This window comes from Podarcis tiliguerta (assembly GCF_965153285.1).
Source record: "Podarcis tiliguerta genome assembly, chromosome: 4".
NCBI lineage: Eukaryota > Metazoa > Chordata > Lepidosauria > Squamata > Lacertidae > Podarcis > Podarcis tiliguerta.
Genome location: NC_139537.1, coordinates 84,339,941 through 84,356,657, shown reverse-complemented (window position 1 = coordinate 84,356,657; position 16,717 = coordinate 84,339,941). Strand labels below are relative to the sequence as shown.

At 44.9% G+C, this 16,717-nt stretch overlaps 2 long non-coding RNA genes across 2 annotated transcripts in view; both read right to left on the bottom strand.

Moving 5' to 3' along the window:
• LOC310676425 overlaps nt 1–16,717 on the bottom strand; it is a 312,074-nt gene that overhangs the window by 46,791 nt on the left and 248,566 nt on the right. The window lies entirely within an intron of this gene.
• LOC310676380 lies at nt 2,632–15,285 on the bottom strand. The gene is made up of 3 exons (XR_014510512.1): nt 15,037–15,285; nt 13,002–13,042; nt 2,632–3,241 (listed from the first exon to the last, which is right to left on the bottom strand). It is a non-coding gene; the product is annotated as an uncharacterized lncRNA (long non-coding RNA).

Genomic DNA, 16,717 nt, shown 5'->3' with positions numbered 1-16,717 from the left:
CTTTACAACAGTGGTATGAGGAAGCTGGTGGCTCAGAGGTAGATGAGGGGCAAAGTTGGGAAATAATGGCAGGAGGGGTAAGCAGAGCCTGAGCAGCTGGCTGACATGTTATCACTAGAAAGAGTTCCAGTCCCGCCTTCTCCCAGAACCCGGTGAGCATTGAAAGTAGGAGAGCAAAAGGCTCGGAGGCAAATGGCCCTAAGCAGCCATCGTAAGCAGGGTGGTGCTGTTGACGATTGAGGAGAGAAGGGGGTTAGAGATTACTCAGAGCAATGCTATAACTCCAAGAGGCTGCATTTCTAAGCCTCTCTCTCTGAATGTTGAAAAAAATACATTGGTAAGAGTTTCTGATGCCTGGCAGTGATTAGACATACGTAAAGATACAGGTGTATCATAGTGGTGCTTTAGATGTCAAGTTTAGATTGTTTTGGTCCACATTTATGGCATTCCCTTCCAGTTAATGTCAGACAAACCAAACTGAACTTTCAGCGTCTACTGAATATTTATTTTATTCTAGCAGGCATTTTTCACTTGTAGTTTGATTGTACAGTCGTAACTGATTTTTATTTTTGTGTTGTACCTTTGCAAACCATTTAGAGACTATCATAGTTAAATGGTGTGTAAATTGTTTAAATAAATGAATAAATATTTCACTAGGGAGTGCAGCAATGTGTCCCTGCTACACAACTAGGAGTTGGCCCTGTTTGCTTCTTTTACCATTTAAGGCCCACTGAATAAAAAAATTGTACCTCCTTCAAAAGGCTCCATTATCTGCACATTTGCTTTACTGAGCTGAAAAATATTTTCATTGCTATTGCTCAATTATCTCTGGAAACTACAATTACTATATCATCCGTAATAGTAGTGTAACCTTGCTTTGCTAAAATAGGTAACTCTAGGCTGCATAAACTCAAGGGGTTTGTCAGAATGTTCCAGTTGACAATTGGGACTAAATAAAAGAGAATCAAGTCTTTTTTTCTGCAAGTAAAAGCAAAATGAAAGCTTTTATTGCTGAAAACAGCTATGCAAAAGCAGCTATCATGCAGCATGTAAATTGTACATTGTAAAGGTTCCTGGGAACGAAGTGTCTCTGGGCATCCCAGAAGTTAACACTGTCAAAGCCAAAGTACTCTTGAAAAATTCTCTTCCGTTGTGTGTCTTGAGACATACTTTCTTCCTTCAGTTCTTCCTGAAGTTTTTTCATGCTTGTCCTATGTAATGAATGCCTCACTTTGATATACCTTAGAGTTGTTGAGTGCTGAACATCTGTAATTCTCAAAGCAGTACAGCCAAGACAATGTATGCTTCATTTTATTTCTTTAAATCAAACTACTACTGCAAAGTAACCCCAACTATGTAGCTATGCCAGAATTGCAGCATACAAAGAGCATCTCAAAAACCAGGACACCCTAATACAGTGGTACCTCGGGTTACAGACGCTTCAGGTTACAGACGCTTCAGGTTACAGACTCTGCTAACCCAGAAATAGTACCTTAGGTTAAGAACTTTGCTTCAGGATGAGAACAGAAATCGTGCAGCAGCGGCACGGCGGCAGCAGGAGGCCCCATTAGCTAAAGTGGTACCTCAGGTTAAGAACAGTTTCAGGTTATGAATGGACCTCCAGAACGAATTAAGTACTTCACCTGAGGTACCACTGTATATAAACTTGTTATTTAAACAATTTTAGGCACCTCCAATTTGGATATCAGGCATTCTTCAGGTGCCCTGGGAAAATGGCATATCTTGCTGGCTGGGTCATTGCTGCAAGCATTCTAGGCACCAAGGAGCAAGGAATAAACAAATACATCCTCAATATATTTGCAGCAGTCTTGTGAACGGGTGGAAGCCTGGGAGAGAATAAGGACTTTCTTCTAGCTTTGGCTAAACTATGAACCAGAAAAGAATGTGGGAGCTTGTAATGTTCATTGTGTTTTTTAGTGTGAGCTTCACTGATCACCAGGGTTCCTAATCTGTGTCAAGGAGTTCTGAAACACAGCATCAGTTTTTTTACTGTAAGTGATTCTTAATACAAGTCAGTCCAAAGGTGGGTCATCATGTGGGTGTATAGAAAACCATGAATGAAAGAGTTGAGCAGTGAGATTTTGAAAAGAAAAAGATGAGAAGGGATGAGTTTTATTGTTTTTTGGGGGGGAGGAATGCTTCATCCTAATAGCCACTAGGGAGTTTGCAGTTACATTTAGATACATATTGTATACTGTATTCATTCAGTTAATTCATTCATTCATGAATCATCATCAGGGCTATTTATATCACCCACCCATGAATCCTAATATATTACTTCTCCAGTTGCCAAAGTCATAAATTGTTCTTACATATCTCCTGCTGACATCTCTGTTGGAGCTGAGGACTGTTGATGATCTGATGAATGCCTTAGCAGATTTGAAAACCACAGGTGCATACTCAACACAGTCATAAGGAGACGAAAAATTGTTCAGATGCAGTTTTTTCCTCCTTTGAAAGCATATCAAATAATGCTGCTCTTTTATCTTAAAAGCAATGCAGTTGGAAGCCCTTATGTTATTTTATGTAATTTACCAAACAACATTCCAGTTTTCCTGTTTATGAATTATTTTAAGCAGCCCATTCAAAGGATACCATTTTACAGAGTTAAAAATCATGCCGTTTAATTGAAATAATGATTAGGCATGGCTAGAGCAGATATTGCTGGCTACAGTGTTTCCGTCAGACGTGGCTCTGTGAAGTTGGGATTTTAAGAAGTAAATCAAGGCAAGGCACTAAAATTGCCATCTATTACTGTAACATAGACACGAAATGACTTCAGAACTTTACAGTAGTGTTTGACCAATAGACTGCACAATAATTAGCAAACCATCTCATATGGCTTCTACAATACTAAAATTCAGAAACTGTACAGTACAGGATAGAGTGTATCTTTATGATAATAATGATGCTCCTACTTTTATCAGGGGTGGTTTGCCTCAGCCCCATTGGCCTTGGAAGAGACTTGAGTTGGTCTCTCCAGGAGGAGAGGGTCAGCACATGGGTCCAATGCCCAGTGGGAAGGGGCAATCTAGGCAATATTTATGTTTGTTCTGCCTCCTCTTCCTTCTAAAGTTGCACTATCCTTCTTCTATCCATCTGCAATGTGGCCTTGGTGCTGAGTAGGAATTTTTGGAGAGTCCCGATAGACACTTGGAATTTCCTTCCTTGACCCGCTGTACACTGTAGGGCTCTGTTCTATTGATTTGGTTCAATTGATCTGTTTGGAAAGCAGGGAAGGGAAGATCTCATGCCATTGTCCTCCTTTTGTGCTATTGTATTATGAGGCATTCTTGACTTATCAACTACAGACTGGGGGCTTGGGGTTGTGTAAAGGTAAAGGTAAAGGGACCCCTGACCATTAAGTCCAGTCATGGACGACTCTGGGGTTGCAGCGCTCATCTCACTTTATTGGCTGAGGGAGCCAGAGTTTGTCCGCAGACAGCTTCCAGGTCATGTGGCCAGCATGACTAAGCCGCTTCTGGCGAATCAGTGCAGCACACAGAAATACTGTTAACCTTCCTGCCGGAGCGGTACCTATTTATCTACTTGCACTTTGACGTGCTTTCGAACTGCTAGGTTGGCAGGAGCAGGGACCGAACAACAGGAGCTCATCCCGTCGCAGGGATTCAAACCACCGACCTTCTGATCAGCAAGCCCTAGGCTCTGTGGTTTAGACCACAGTGCTACCCGAGTCCCATGGGGTTGTGTACCTGGGCACAACTTAAGGCCTGATGTTCATACCTTGGTGAAAGATGGACTCATGTTGGGTTCACAACCCAAGGCTCAGGTAGCAAGGAAAGGGAATCCTCTCTCAATTCTTGGCTGGAGGAAAAACTATGTGGTGGCTTACATGTCCATGGTGGGGAGAAATGTTTCCCTCATAGACCTGCCCACACTTAATGATTTGGCTTATTTTGCCGATACTCTAATTTGTTATATTTAAATAAATATAACCTTGATTTTTTCCAATATGCTATGTTGAGTATTCTTTCAGGTTGTGTTTGTGTTTGAAGACTGGGAATTGTTGAATCTTGGACATTGCTGTCCTGTCTAATATCCTTTGTCTATTTTTCTTCAACTACAAAAATTTGCTGCAGTAGTTTGTGGCCGACAAAAGCAGCTCTCCTAGTTATGCAGAGCAATAAATGATTCTGACCCAGAACTTCTGTAAGGGTTGGAAAATATTGCTTATAGGCGAACCGGTTTCCCTAGTTTTCTTGTGTTATTTTCTCGGCAGTTTTCTTATACCTTGAGTTCTATTCTGGTTGCTGTCCAGCAAGAAAAGGTAATTTAGCTGGGAGGAGTCAGGAGAATCCCCAGAGCAGAATTAGGGGTGAGATACATTGTTGTGTCTGGCAAGATTTAAAGCTGAATTCTGTAACACTGAATTCCAAGCATTATATAAATGAAATGTTCAAAGGTTGCAGCCCTAACAATTTTTAACGTTGCATGCGCAATTTGTAATTTTGACTCATACATGGATAAGCACTGGGCCTTGCATTTCCAAAAAAAGAGAATACCAATATGAAATATACTGTTCAGTCATTTTCAGAACAAAGAATATAGAAAGACATCATGGGGATAAAGCTATTGTTGCTAAAGGTGGAACCACATTCCTCCCCACAAAATGATAGCTTGTGTGAAACTTTATACTTGGAGGAAAATGCTGATGACATAAAAATAAATTTAATAAAGAAATTGATTTTTCTTTTGAAATGCAAAGCATTTAAACAAACTACTTTCCCTTGCAAGAGTCTTCTTGAGCTCTTTTGCTATGCAAGATTAAGAGTGGCATGATAATGAAGATAATTATTTAATTGTGTCTTTTTCTTTCATACCTCTTAGGGGTGGAGGAGAAATTTGATTCAGCCCTTAAAGTAAAATCTATCAAATCTGCACTTTCCAAAACACAGCTGTCAGGGAACTGCCATCGGCAGCACAAGAGGTGCCAAGGCTCTCAGAAGTAGAGAGAGACGTAACACCTGAAGAGGGAACCAGTAGGGGGCGAACAGGAATGTCAAGGGAAGGAGAGTCGGAGGAATGGCTCAGAGACGTTTCCAGCGAAAACAGTGGGGATGTCTCAGGTCCTCCTATAGGGACACCCGTTCCTCGCCGGAAACTGTCACGCAGAGAGTCCAGAAGACGTGTTTCCGTTAAGGAGCTTTTATGTTGGAAACGTTTCCGAAAGCAACCACTTTCGGATTCTGCTAGCGACTGACGCAGCCATGCTGGAGGGGCTCCGTCACAGGCAGAGGTTTGAGAAACTGTTCAAACTCTGAGGGATTTGCAGTTTACACACAAGCAGCTCTTCATCCCATCACAGCAATCCGAAAGTCACCGACAGCTAGCTTGTGCCAGGGAGAGGCATCATGAGCGAACCAGCCGGAACTGGAGGGGCAGCTGGAGGAGGTCCAAGCCTGGAGGAAAGGTACAGGACGTTGGAAATCCAGCTTGCCTTGCAGACGGCGAGGCTGGAAGAGAGGAGGGCTCAGGATGCGGAAAGGGGGAAGGAGAAAGCCACCCCACTCAACAGAAAGATGCCAGGATTGGTGCAGAAATTTGGGGGGGACCCCAGAAACTATCATGCCTTTAGGACAGAGATGCAATACGCTCTCAATCTGCAATTTGATGACTTCCCTGATGAGGAATCGCGAGTGGCTTTTGTAATTAGCCATCTCGAATCAGGGGCGAAGGACTGGGTTAGACCCTTGATGGCAGCAAATAATGAGATCCTAAAGGACACAAGGAAGTTTTTTCGTGCCATGGACTTGATGTTTTCCAGCGACATTGAGCAGGGAGGGGTGCGAAGGCAGTTAATGGCTTGCAGACAGGGAAACAGGACTGTCCGTGAGTACTGGACTGAGTTCACTATGTTGATTCATAGATTGGGGTGGGACTTGTCTGCTGAGCCCATTCAAATGCTTTTCGAAGAAGGTCTGTCTTCGTCCTTGAAAGATGAACTTTCCCGGACCCCCAGAGCGGAGTCTATGGACCAGCTGACTAAAGCCGCGCTGGCCATAGGGGCGCGCCAGGAAGCGAGGGCTTTGGAGAAGCGGGAGGGGAAAGGAGAACGTTGGAGGGAGCTCCGCATTCCAGACATTCCAGAGCAGCCTTTCCCGCCGGCAGAGCCGATGGAAGTGGGAACAGCGCGTGCGCGCGCAGTTTCAAACATCGGTGAAGGGCGGAAGAAGGAGGGAAAGGGCGGGAAGAAATGTTATCTCTGCCAACAGCCAGGACACTTTGCCAGAGTCTGTCCACAGAGAAAGGAATGGCAAGGCATGGCAGGAGCTGTTGGGGGAGAGGAGGAGGAAAGCACGGAGCAAGTAAAAGCCAACGCCTGGCTGCCGTCGGGGCACAGCAGCCAGGCTCAAAAGCAGTGAGAGTGCCCGCACCAGAACCTCCCAGACCTGCTCTAGTGATAGAGGTGTTGCTAGAGCTGCCAAACGGACATCCTCTACAGATCAAGGCCCTTCTGGATTCAGGCAGCTCCTGTAATTTCATGAGTAAGGAGTTCGCAGCTGAGCACCAGATACAAACCCTCCCCTTAAGTAAACCCCTGCAGGTAACCACGATTGACGGCAGAGAGTTGTTGGGAGGAGAAGTGAACCAACAGACAGTCCCCATGACAATGAGGGTGGCAAGGCACACCGAGCGGATAGCGTTTAATGTGGCCACCTTGGGAGGAGCTCCCATAATTTTGGGGATGAGCTGGCTGGCACTACATGATCCTCTAGTGGGATGGCACCAGAGGGTGGTCTCCTTTGGGTCAGCGCATTGCCTAGAACACTGCAAGCAGGGAAAGGATCCAGGGGGAGCCAAGCTCACCCTAGCTGGGATGGAGGTAATGAAGCAAGGGGAGGTGCCTCCGCAATATGCAGATCTGAGCAACGTATTTAGCGAAAGGGAAGCGGACAAACTGCCGCCGCATAGACCCTTTGACTGTCAAATCAACCTACTCCCTGGGGCTCAACTCCCAGTGGGCAAGCTGTACGCCATGTCAGACAGGGAGATGCAGGAGCTGAGGGAGTTCATTGACAAAAACCTGAAGAGGGGTTTCATCAGAGAGTCCCGAGCGGTGGGGGGCAGCCCAGTGTTTTTTGTGGACAAAAAAAACACAGATAAGCCGAGGCTTGTAGTGGACTTCAGATCCCTAAATGCCGTGTCGGAACCCCTGGCTTTTCCTATGCCCCGAATTGATGACATTCTGACCAGGGTAAGGAAGGGGAAGATTTTTACAAAACTGGACCTGCGGGGGGCGTACAATCTGATACGGATAAGGAAGGGGGATGAATGGAAGACCACCATGTTCACCCCTTTGGGAGCATTTGAATACCTCGTAATGCCCTTCGGTCTCCAAGCCGGCTCCGCATGTTTTCAAAGTTTTATCAACCACGTCTTGGGACCTTTGCTCTACAAGAATTGTGTGGCCTTTTTGGATGACGTGTTGGTGTATTCGGAAGATGAAGAGCAGCATGTGAGGGACGTGAGAGAAGTGTTGGGCCGGCTGCTAGCCAATCAGCTGTGGGTGAAACTGGAGAAGTGCCAGTTTCATGCCAAGGAGGTGGAATTCCTGGGGTACCGCTTGTCAGACAAAGGATTGGCCATGGATCCAGGCAAGGTCCAGGCGGTGCTGGAATGGAAGACACCGAAGACCAAGAAGGATGTGCAAAGGTTCCTGGGGTTTGGGAACTTTTATCGGAAGTTCATCAAGAATTTTGCACACTTGACAGCGCCCATCACCGACTGCCTCAGCAGCAAGAAGAAATTTGTTTGGACGGCGGAGGCGGAGAGAGCTTTTGAAGAACTGAAAAGGGCTTTCGCTTCGGAAGAACAACTTCTGCATGTGGACCTACAGAAGCCCATGAGAGTGGAGACAGACGCGTCAGACAGAGCGGTGGGGGCGGTGCTTCTTCAGCCGGGAAGAAATACGTCGGAGTGGAGACCGTGTGCCCTTTTCTCGAGGAAGCTGAATAAGTCAGAGCGGAACTACACGGTGTATGACAGGGAACTACTCGCCATTCACGAAGCGTTCCGGAGGTGGAGACATTTATTGATTGGGGCACAACACAAGGTGCAGGTGTGCACCGACCACAAGAATTTGGAGTATTGGAGAACAGCTCGAGTACTCAACCAACGACAAGTGAGATGGGCACAGGAATTTTCCAAATTTCACTTCGAGATTTGTTATGTACCAGGCCCAGAGAACGTCAGGGCGGACGCTCTCTCACGCAAACCAGAGTACTTGGAGGGGGAGGGGGCAATCGAAGAAAGACATGTCATTCCTGAGGACCGCTGGGTGTGTGGGGCGGCGCTGGTGGGGAGACGAGAACTGGTAGAAGAAACGGAAAATGACGAATATGCCCAAAATAAGCTCAGAGGTCTCAGGGGAGAGGGTGAGAGCCCGGAGGGTTTTGAAGAAAGAAATGGGGCATTGTATTACAAAGGGGCACTGTATATACCAGAAGGTGAATTGAGAGGGAGGGTACTCAAGCAGTTGCATGATAGTCCCACGGCGGGACATTTTGGACAACACAAGACCATGTGGATGGTCACCAGGGAATTTTGGTGGCCCAAGGTGAGGGAAGATGTAAAGGAGTATGTAAGAGGGTGTGACCAATGCCAGAGGGCCAAGGGGGAAAGAAGAGCGCCGGCAGGGTTATTAGAACCACTACCCACGCCAGAACAGCCTTGGGAGGCGGTATCAATAGATTTTATGACGGATCTGCCCAAATCCAAAGGGAAAACGGCCATCATGGTAGTAGTGGACCTGTTGACTAAGATGTGCCACTTTGTAGCATGTTCACATGCAGTCACAGCGGAAGAAACAGCGAAGTTGTTTGTAGAACACATCTTCCGGCTGCATGGCGCCCCCTTGAGGGTTATCTCAGACCGCGGGAAACAATTTACTTCCAGGTTCTGGAGGAAGCTCATGAGCTTGCTGCACGTGGAAGTCAATTTCTCGACGGCCCGGCACCCTGAAACCAACGGGCAGGCGGAAAGAGCAAACAGCATCCTCCAACAATATCTGAGGTGTTATGTCAATGACAGAGAGAATGATTGGGTCGAAAAGCTGGCGCTGGCAGAATTTGCCTACAACAATGCGGAGCATGTGTCCACGGGGATGAGCCCCTTTTTGGCCAATTACGGGTGTCACCCCAGGGCATTCCCGGGGGAGGGAGGCGAGAGATGGAGCGTCCCAGCGGCCGAACATTTTGTAGAAGAGATGGAAGCGATCCATCGTCAGCTTCAGCTCAACTTAGAAAGGGCCAAGGCACAATATAAGAAGCAGGCAGACAAGAACAGGAGGGAAGGTGAAACAGTAAGGGTGGGGGATCAGGTGTGGTTGTCCACCCAAGGGTTGCCGTTCAAAGGGGGTTGTAAGAAATTAAGACCCAAGAGATTGGGACCCTTTGAGGTCATTCAGCAGGTCAACCCAGTGGCTTTCAAACTCCGGTTACCCAACCACATGAAATTGCACCCAGTGTTCCACAGGTCGTTACTGTCACCGTACAAGGGGGGAGGTGAAGGGGAGTACAACAGGGGACCAGTCTTGGAAGAGAGGGAGAGCAGTAACCATGTAGCGGAAATCCTCGATTCCAGGTGGAAAGGCAATCAGGTGGAGTATTTAGTGGCGTGGGAAGGGGAACCGGAGTCGGAAAACACTTGGGTGACAGCAGAGGAGGTCAATGACGAGGTTTTAACAGAAACGTTCCACCAAAGATTCCCGAGGAAACCACAGCCGGCAGCAAGGTTTAGGAGGGAGTATTTCGGCACCACAGACGAGGAAGAGGAACTGGAAGGATTCGCGGAGTCGGAGTTGGAAGAAGGAACGGACTCAGACGACGAGGAGTACCGAGAGACTAGGAACCGCAACAAGTGGAGAAAGGTGTTCGAAACTTCAAACGATGAGGAAGGTTCTTTCCGGGGTTTTGCCTCCTCCCAACCCGAAGGGGAGGAGACGGGAGGGGGTGAAGGGGGCCCTGGAGGGGAGGTAGATGTCAGGGAACTGCCATCGGCAGCACAAGAGGTGCCAAGGCTCTCTGAAGTAGAGAGAGACGTAACACCTGAAGAGGGAACCAGTAGGGGGCGAACAGGAATGTCAAGGGAAGGAGAGTCGGAGGAATGGCTCAGAGACGTTTCCAGCGAAAACAGTGGGGATGTCTCAGGTCCTCCTATAGGGACACCCGTTCCTCGCCGGAAACTGTCACGCAGAGAGTCCAGAAGACGTGTTTCCGTTAAGGAGCTTTTATGTTGGAAACGTTTCCGAAAGCAACCACTTTCGGATTCTGCTAGCGACTGACGCAGCCATGCTGGAGGGGCTCCGTCACAGGCAGAGGTTTGAGAAACTGTTCAAACTCTGAGGGATTTGCAGTTTACACACAAGCAGCTCTTCATCCCATCACAACAGCTATCCTTCAAAATTTGCATTTATCCAATTTTTGTGATTCAGTATATGTTCACAAAAAAGCATATATTAGGGGAAAGTGTGCATAAAACTGAAAATATTCCTGAAAATAACATGCAAAAAATGCATTACATATGGGGAAATTGCTTGCAAAAATTTGTTCCTTAGTCAATATAAGCATGCTTATTAGGAGAAATTTACACTAAAATGCTGGGGAATTTTAGTGAGGGAATTTTTTTAAAGCAGATTGCTGCAAAATGTGGAGAACTGAATTTAGGATTAGAAAAATAAGAAAACGGGAGAACCAAAATTTACCATCCTTCCATCTTTAATACTGTTGAAGTTTCACTATAGTCTTACATCCCCAAGCATTATGACTTTGTATGTTCTCCGTATGTTCTGCTCATTTATTCCTTTAGGTACAAAACTAGCCCCAAGTTCTTGTACATTCATTCAGTATGATTTCTTCCTGTCATCATGAAGCTGTATACTTTGGTTTAGGTGCATATTGGGTCCTGCATAATCAGACACAGGAACATGTGTTGCTGCCAGCAAACTCACAACTCACCTGGGATTCCATGTAGACATTGAGTGAATTATCTGAGGAGGAGGTCATGTTGCCACCATGATTCCTACAACAACAACTGTTCTTTTCCAAGATACTTCAACTGCACACATCTGAGAAGTCATTTGTCTATCCTTTCTGTGGAAGTCCTTGTTCATGCAATTGATACTCCACACAAGATTCCAAATCAATTAGAATTGGATATATGTGCAATTCTGAAGTGTTCCCTAAAACAAATTCATGACTGCGCATTATAGTAAACTGATAGGGGAAAGGGGTTAGGTTAGTCTTCAACCAGTTATTCTAGTTTTTGTCTTTCAAGAAATGCATTATATGCATTCTGCTTGCAGTCTGGATTGGTACATTCTCAAAGTCCATGTCTACACTATCCTCTAAAGCTACAACTGTTGGGATACTGCCAGGAGACAAAGTCCATCATGACTCCACGTTGTCTCCGGACGTCCATCGATCTCCTGTAGACACGCAGTATCAGCAATTAGCGACACGAGCTCCAGAAATAGCTTGCCACATTCCAGAGCTGATGCACGTTCTATCAGCAGATAATGCACAGCGAAAGATGCACTCAGGAGAGCATTATTTACAAGTTTATTTCTGCATTGATCAGAACAAAGAAAAACATGACTGCCTGCTTCAATGTTCCGGCACAGAGAGAAACGAAAGCAAAGACACAACAGAAACATCCTGTGAAACAGGAAATACGCAGACTCTGTGACTCACAAAGCCTGCTCCCTTTTAAGGTGGAACGGAAATATCCTAACAACAACAAGTATAACAGTACCTTGTTTTACGAACAGTCCTGTTTACGAATGATTAGGTTTACGAACTTCACAAAACCGAAAGTAGTAAAGTTTGCAAACTTTACCTTGGTCTACAAACAGAAACCGAACTGTGGAAGGGCACCGGAGGCAGGAGGCCTCATTAGGGAAAGCGCATCTCGGTTTAAGAATGGATTCAGTTTAAGAACAGACTTCAGGAACAGATTACGTTCGTGAACTGAGATACCATCGTATATAAAGATGTTTCTCCTAATGTTAAGAGGGTAGCCACTTTCCACTACATGGAGATATCAGTAAGATTTTGTAGAGCTTTTGTGGCAACCAATTCCAAAATTAGCCTTAGTGAACATTCCTGGAAATGACGCAAAGAAAATAATATATAAAGACTGGCTGTCTACACTGAGGCTGCAATCTAAACCCCTTTTGTGCCCAGCTTGGGGGGGCATTTTGTTTGGTCAGAAGTGTCTCTCCAACCACAGAGTAATGCCAGTGTCACTTCACCCGTAATTTATTATTATTTATACCCCGCCCATCTGGCTGGGTTTCTTCAGTATGGGCTCTTTGCCACTCACTAGGCAGAAGTGTTTCTGGTGGAATCCTGGTGGTGGCAGTTCATTGAACACTCTGAAACTGGATGTTCTGGGCTGTAGTGAGAAAGGACTAAACTAGCCTGGATACCAAGTCGGCCCCAATGTGATCGCTTGACTGTATCAAACCTGAAAGTTGTGCTAGCTCCGGATTGGTACAGAGACTTGCCTCCCTATACCTTCTCCCTTGGATCATTTGAATAACAGTCTCCAGAGATTTAGGTGCTCCATTAAGCCCAGCTGGAGTTTGGATTGCACTGTTAACCAGAAGTATCAACAATAATAGAAAATTGAGTTGTTGGGCAAAGTAACAGAAGAAGCATATGTGCACAATAGTTTCATGCAGACAGAACGTCAAATACCTTCATAGGAAGGTGGTACCCATTCCTTTAACTTAAATCCTTAAATTGTTCTGGACACACACTTTCCTTGTAAAGCTTTTTTACCCTTCTGTGGTCCTGATGTGTAATTTGAATTGTCCCTGCTGAGTTTTATGCACACATTTACTCTGCATCACTATGATGATATGATTCTTTTGTTGCTGCTATTTGTAAAATATGAGTAAATTTTCAATGAAAATATAGCGTGCTCTTTTTTAAAAAGAAAAGAAAGAGATAACCTACCCTGTAATTCCATAACTCCTGGTTTTGCAGCCTGCTTGAGACTGCAAAAAAGAAAAAGAAAAACCACAGGGACATTGTCAAGCATCTGCCAAGCCAAGATAATTCCTATGTTTGGCTTGGTGGGCCATAAGTTATGAAAGACTGTAATACAAAGGAGTATTGATAAGCTCTTTGTATAGAACCTTTAGGAACAATCATATGTGGGATCCTTTTTTTGTCTGAATGATATATCCTATCATTATCTACATTTCTGGATGACAGTCTGCAAGAGGTGACTATTTTTATACTTGCTGAAATATTCATGCAACTATTTAAGAGTTTGTCAGCTTCATAGTGAGAAAGAAACATTTCTATTGCCCTCTTCAGGTGTCACCATCAGGGAGCACAATATTATCACAAGAAATTGGCATAAAGCAAGCCAGTATACATTAAGCCAGCATTAAGGTATCAAAGATCCAAACCTTATATGGTGGTACCTCGAGTTAAGTACTTAATTCATTCCGGAGGTCTGTTTTTAACCTGAAACTGTTCTTAACCTGAAGCACCACTTTAGCTAATGGGGCCTCCTGAAGCCGCCACGCCACCGGAGCACGATTTCTGTTCTCATCCTGAAGCAAAGTTCTTAACCTGAAGTATACTGGGCCGAGGCCGTTTAGGGCTTTAAAGGTCAACACCAACATTTAATCATATGTAGGAACTTTCTTGTTTCCTCCCTGCTTCTTGGTGCCATTGGGGGGAGGCAGAGGAGTCCTCAAGCCTGACAGATAGCAATTATCTGCCTTGGGGAACTTCTTGTACTTCTTCATGTATTTTGGAACTCCAGGAAATGCGGGTTTCCTCCATGAGTACAGAGGGGGTTCCAACTGCATGTAGGCAACCTTCACAAGTGGGAGGATGACCATTATGATAATGGGGTTGGAGCTAAAGTATTCATCCCTGTTGCCCCTGCACAAACAGTGACACACAATAAGGGCTGCTGATAATGTCTAGGTTCACAGAATCACAGACTTGGAGAGCTGGAAGAGACCATGATGGTCATCTAATACAACTCCCTGTGATGCAGAAATCTTACACCCAACACTGGGCTCAAATCCACAATCCTGAGATTAAGAGTTTCTTGCTCTACTGATTGAGCTATCACTCAGGTTATAGGATTGATCAATATTTTCTCATTTTTAAATTCATTGGACAGATGGGTCCTAGGCAGATGTGCCTGCCACTTATTCAGGGAATAGCATTTGAATAATATAAAAAAATGTATGTGCCAATCATTTTATCATTCTATGATTGATGTGCATAAATCCCACCAGGTGCTCCTATCAGGAAGCAAGGGAAAAACAAGGACGGAGCTCTGTGAAATGACTTTTTATTTTTGTGCCTGAACTCCTATGACTGTAGACTTTGAAGTGACTGAGATGTAATCTATCTAGCCTCCCCTACAGGCAGAGTAGGAAGCATGATCCTTCTACGCTTCCAGTTACACAATTTAGCTCACAAAACCAGCCAAAGAGCTGGTTCCCCACAACTGCTACCATCAAAAGATCTCTGGGAACACTGGTCTTTGAGCTTTGTTACTTTGACCCTACAGGAACCTAGATTCATATGGATCCGAATATTGAGGTGGCTAGTATGAGGTGACTAGATGGGTAGAAAATTGTTTCAGTTACCATTTAAAGACAGTTTCTGAAACAATACGTGAACCAAAACAAACCCATCCTTCAAGATTCTCAGTTCTCTGAATTTTGCAATATAGTTTGCCAGTCATGCAATGCAAATACTGTTTATTAGATGCATATATTCATGAAAATAATATAAAAAATGCATTGTTTTATGGGACAGTGTCCATACAGATGTGTATATTAGGAGAAATTCACTGATGAATTTTCATGAGAAGTGTTTTTATTTTTTTTAAAAAATCACAAACTGATGTGGAAATGTGGATAATTGAACTTAAGCTTGAGAAGAGGGCCAACTGATTCATCGATCCCTACACTCTGTATTGTCTTTTTACAAAGGATAAGTATTACAAACCCACCTTGTCATTACCCCTCCTCTACCCTGAAGGGCACAACATATACATAGATTTGTTTCAGGGCTTGGATCAGTGGTGTTGCGTGGGTTGCCAGCACCCAGGGCAAGGGAGGGAAATGGAAGGTGTAAGCATGTACATTCAACTGCCTGACAGTGTCTGCATCACCCAGGAGATCGCAGCCATAGAGATAAGCAAAGAAGAGTCATTCCATTGTCTGGAGAGGTCACTTCCTGGTTCACACGGAGAAGCCTTTTTCAATAGAGCCCAGCGACAGAAGCACTTAGCTGCATTGAGGCAGCACTGGGTGCTGGAATTTTGCATCTCTGATAATTTTGGACCCAGAGCAACCATCCCTGTGCCCCCATGCTATGCCATTGGCTTGGACACATCATATCTCAACACTGTAAACTACAAAGGAACTTCTTGTAATTAAGGAGGACTATTCCTCAGTAATAGAAAAAAACCTTTTAATGAAACTTTTAATGAACCTTTTTAAAGGACCTTTTAATGAGGGTGAAAGAGGAGAGCGCAAAATATGGTCTGAAGCTCAACATAAAAAAACCACGAAGATCATGGCCACTGGTCCCATCACCTCCTGGCAAATAGAAGAGGAAGAAATGGAGACACTGAGAGATTTTACTTTCTTGGGCTCCACGATCACTGCAGATGGTGACAGCAGCCACAAAATTAAAAGACGCCTGCTTCTTGGGAGAAAAGCAATGACAAACCTAGACAGCATCTTAAAAGGCAGAGACATCACCTTGCCGACAAAGGTCCGTATAGTAAAAGCTGTGGTTTTCCCAGTAGTGATGTATGCAAGTGAGAACTGGTTGCCAAAGAATTGATGCTTTTGAATTATGGTGCTGGAGGAGACTCTTGAGAGTCCCATGGACTGCAAGAAGATCAAACCTACCCATTCTTAAGGAAATCAGCCCTGAGTGCTCACTGGAAGAACATATGGTGAAGCTGAGGCTCCAATACTTTGGCCACCTCATGAGAAGAGAAGACTCCCTGGAAGAGACCCTGATGTTGGGAAAGATGGAGGGCACAAGGAGAAGGGGACGACAGAGGACGAGATGGTTGGACAGTGTTCTCAAAGCTACCAGCATGAGTTTGACCAAACTGCGGGAGGCAGTGGAAGACAGGAGTGCCTGGTGTGCTCTGGTCCATGGGGTCAGGAAGAGTCGGACATGACTAAACAAATTCCTCGGTAATCAATTCTTTACAAAGAGAGCTGCAACCTACCTTTCATGGCTTTTTGCTAAACTTTGAGAGAAGTGAGCTAAAACCATCTATCATGAGCCCTGGATTATATCAGCCTGAATCCAATAATTTTACCATGTGTACTTATCATAGGGTCACCTTCAAAAACAGAACAATAAGAAAGCTTACTGCATCAAACCAGTGCTGGGCTGAAAGTTATCCAAGCAAAGTTCACCTCCTTCACTTTCATTATCCACCAACAACTGTGTTTTCCTAAAGGGCAACAACAGCAGTTTTCTTTTAGGGTAGTCCCTGTGTTGTTGTTTTGGTCCCAGAAGGCTCCTTTCCATAAATGTCATATCATGACATACCGGTAGCTTCATGCACCAAGAGCCTCAAGGAAAGGAAATGTCAACCGCTGTGGAATCACTGCCATTTCCACCATCACTAAAGTCCTGTCCCTAATACTTTTGCACCAATT